This window comes from Passer montanus, unplaced genomic scaffold, assembly GCF_014805655.1.
Source record: "Passer montanus isolate IOZ18808 unplaced genomic scaffold, ASM1480565v1 scaffold1384, whole genome shotgun sequence".
Lineage (NCBI taxonomy): Eukaryota > Metazoa > Chordata > Aves > Passeriformes > Passeridae > Passer > Passer montanus.
The window spans coordinates 1-4254 of record NW_024360764.1 but is presented as its reverse complement, the minus strand read 5'-3'; the positions used below and the strand labels follow the sequence as shown (position 1 = coordinate 4254).

General features: G+C 48.3%; 1 pseudogene; it reads right to left on the bottom strand.

Annotated features, from left to right (window-relative positions):
- Positions 1-1164: 1164 nt before the first annotated feature.
- Positions 1165-4162, bottom strand: LOC120497800 (annotated as a pseudogene).
- Between the last annotated feature and the right edge of the window lie 92 nt (positions 4163-4254).

Sequence of the window (4254 nt, the reverse complement as noted above, 5' to 3'; positions counted from 1 at the left end):
CGGCAGTGTGGCCGCGTGGTCAGCCGGTGTGTGTCCCCCTGTCCCCTGTCCCCAGCCCTGAAGGACGAGCGCTTCGAGCTGGCCGAGTTCAGCCGGCGCCGGCTGCGGCTGCGCCTGGCGCGCGCCCGCCTGGAGGACGAGGGCGGCTACTTCTGCCAGCTGTACGCCGACGACACGCACCACCAGATCGCCACGCTCACCGTGCTGGGTACGGGGCACCTGGGCACACCTGGGCACACACCTGGGGGCACCTGGGACACACCTGGGCACACCTGGGCACACACCTGGGCACACACCTGGGCACACACCTGGGCACACACCTGGGCACACACCTGGGCACACACCTGGGCACACACCTGGGCACGCGGTACCGGCTGCTGCCACACCTGTACTCGCTGCTGCAGCGCGCCCGCGCCCGCGGGCACGGCGTGGCGCGGCCCCTGCTGCTCGAGTGAGAGACTGGGCGCGCCTGGGGGCACCTGGGGGCACCTGGGGGCACCTGGGCACACCTGGGACACACCTGGGATACACCTGGGGGCGCCTGGGGGCACCTGGGGGCGCCTGGGGGCACCTGGGCACACCTGGGGACACCTGGGGGCACTGGGACACAGCTGGGCACACCTGGGGGCACCTGGGCGCACCTGGGCACACACCTGGGCATAGCTGAGCACACCTGGGCACACCTGGGACACATCTGGGCACAGCTGGGGGCACCTGGGGACACCTGGGCACAGCTGGGGGCACCTGGGGGCACCTGGGCACACCTGGGGACACCTGGGGACACCTGGGGGCACCTGGGCACACCTGGGCACACCTGGGCACACCTGGGCACACCTGGGAATGGTGGGACACACCTCAGTGAACCTGGGCGGACACCTGGGGACACCTGGGAGTGTTAAGCTTGACTTTGATTTGGGCCTTAATCTTGACTTGGTCTTGATCTTGATTTTGACCTTGATTTGAGTCCTGATCTTGACTTGGACCTTAAGCTTGACTTGGATCTTGATATTGACTTGGACCTTGACCTTGACCTTGATACTGATCTTGACTTGGACCTTGATTTGGTCTTGGTCTTGATCTTGGCCTTGATTTGCATCCTGAGCTTGCCTTGCACCTTGACTTATATCTCGGTCTTGATTTTGAGCTTTTCCTTGGCTTGGGTCTTCACCTTGGTCTTGACTTAGACTTTAAACTTGACTTGGACCTTGACTTGTATCTTAATCTTGATTTTGAGCTTGATCTTGATTTCCAGCTTGACCTTGATCTGGGTCTTGTTCTTGACTTGGGCCTTGATTTAGATCTTGATGTTGATCTTGGCTTGGGTCTTGACCTTGGCCTTGATTTTGGTCCTGGTCTTGACTTAGATCTTGAACCTGACCTTGACTTGTATCTTAATCTTGATCTTGAGCTTGACCTTGATCCTGATATTGACTTGGACCTTGATTTGAGTCCTGTCTTGACATGGACCTTAAGCTTGACTTGGACCTTGACATGGATCTTGATTTGGATGTGGATCTTGATCTTGTCTTAGACCTTGATTTGGTCTTGGCCTTGACTCAGATATCAGCCTCGATCTTGAAGCTTGACTTGGATCTTAAGCTTGATTTGGATTTGGATCTTGACCTTGATTTGATCTTGGTCTTGATCTTGGCTTAGGTCTTGTCCTTGATTTGGGTCCTGATCTTGACTTGGATCTTGACCATGATCTTAACCCAGACTTTACGCCTGAATTGGTCCTTGACTTGGAACTTAAGCTTGACTTGGATCTTAACCTGGATCTTAATCTTCATTTGGATTTGGGTCTTGGTCTTGGCTTGGGTCTTGTCCTTGGCCTTGATTTGGGTCCTGATCTTGGCTCAGGTCTTGTCCTTGGTTTGGGTCCTGACCTCGACTTGGATCTTGACCATGATCTTGACTTGGACTTTAAGCCTGAATTGGACCTTGACTTGGACCTTGACTTAGATCTTGATCTTGATCTTGGATCTTGACTTGGATTTGATCATGATCTTGACTTGGACCTCAAGCTTGACTTGGATCTTGACCCTTACTTAGACCTTGACTTGGATCTTGACTTGGACCTTAAACTTGACTTGGACCTTAAGCTTGACTTGGACCTTAAGCTTGACTTGAATCTTGATCCTTACTTAGACCTTGACTTGGATCTTGACTTGGACCTTAAACTTGACTTGGACCTTAAGCTTGACTTGGACCTTAAGCTTGACTTGAATCTTGATCCTTACTTAGACCTTGACTTGGATCTTGACTTGGACCTTAAACTTGACTTGGACCTTAAGCTTGACTTGGACCTTAAGCTTGACTTGAATCTTGATCCTTACTTAGACCTTGACTTGGATCTTGACTTGGACCTTAAACTTGACTTGGACCTTAAGCTTGACTTGGACCTTAAGCTTGACTTGAATCTTGATCCTTACTTAGACCTTGACTTGGATCTTGACTTAGACCTTAAACTTGACTGGGACCTTAAGCTGGACTTGGATCTTGATCATGATCTTGACTGGGACCTTGAGCTTGACTTGGACCTTGATCTGGACCTTGATCTTGACTCAGATCTTAAGCTTGACTTGGATCTTCATCTTGAAGCCTTAAGTTCAGCCTAATTAGCCGAGTTAACTCACTAATTAATTAATGAATTCCCCGCAGGTTCTACGCCGATGAGGCCACGTGGGACGTGGACGCGCAGTTCCTGTGGGGGGCGGGGCTCCTCGTCACCCCCGTGCTGGAGCCCGTGCGTGAAATTCCTCCAAAAAACCCAAAATTTCAATTTTTGGGTCCTTTTATCCCCTCATCACCCCCGTGCTGGAAGCTGTGGGTGAAATTTCTCCAAAAAACCCAAAATTTCAAATTTTGGGTCCTTTTTTCCCCTCATCACCCCCAAATGCTGGAACCTGTGTGTGAAATTTCTCCAAAAAACCCAAAATTTGAATTTTTGGGTCCTTTTATCCCCTCATCACCCCCGTGCTGGAACCCGTGGGTGAAATTTCTCCAAAACCCCAAAATTTGAAATTTTGAGTTATTTTATCCCCTCATCACCCTTGTGATGGAACCTGTGGGTGAAGTTCCACCAAAAAAACCCAAAATTTGAATTTTTGGGTCCTTTATTCCCCTCATCACCCCCGTGCTGGAACCTGTGTGTGAAATTTCTCCAAAACCCCAAAATTTGAAATTTTGAGTTATTTTATCCCCTCATCACCCTTGTGATGGAACCTGTGGGTGAAGTTCCACCAAAAAAACCCAAAATTTGAATTTTTGGGTCCTTTATTCCCCTCATCACCCCCGTGCTGGAACCTGTGTGTGAAATTTCTCCAAAACCCCAAAATTTGAAATTTTGAGTTATTTTATCCCCTCATCACCCTTGTGATGGAACCTGTGGGTGAAGTTCCACCAAAAAAACCCAAAATTTGAATTTTTGGGTCCTTTATTCCCCTCATCACCCCCGTGCTGGAACCTGTGTGTGAAATTTCTCCAAAACCCCAAAATTTGAAATTTTGAGTTATTTTATCCCCTCATCACCCTTGTGATGGAACCTGTGGGTGAAGTTCCACCAAAAAAACCCAAAATTTGAATTTTTGGGTCCTTTATTCCCCTCATCACCCCCGTGCTGGAACCTGTGTGTGAAATTTCTCCAAAACCCCAAAATTTGAAATTTTGAGCATCTTCATTTTGTCTTTTTCCTCTTCATCCTCATCTTCTTCTTGCCTTCTTCATCTTCATCTTCCTCTTCGTCTTTTTTTTTATCTTCGTCTTCTCCATTTTCTTCATCTTCATCATCTTCTTCTTTTCTCCTCCTCTTCCGTCTTCGTTTTGGATTTTTCATGGTCATCTTCATCATCTTCTTCATCATCATCATCGTCTTCTTCGTCATCTTCTTCTTCCTTGTTTCCTCCTCCTCCTCTTCCATCTTAATTTTCTCGTCTTCATCTCATCTTCCTCTTCCTCCTCATCTTCCTCTTCGTTTTTGTTTTCACCTTCGTCCTCCTCAATGTCTTTGTCTTCTTCTCCATCTTCTTGATCTTCGTCTTCATCATCTTTTTTTTCTTCATCTTCCTTCTTTGTCTCCATTTTCTTCTCCTTCATCACCTACTTCGTCCATCATCTTCATCATTTTCTTTTTCATGGGCTTCTTCATCCTCTTCGCCTTCATCTTCCTCTTCTTCCTTGTCTGCTTGTTCCTCTTTTTCTTCTCAATTTTCTTCTTCTTGTCGGCTCTGTCATCTTCATCTTCATCTTCATCTT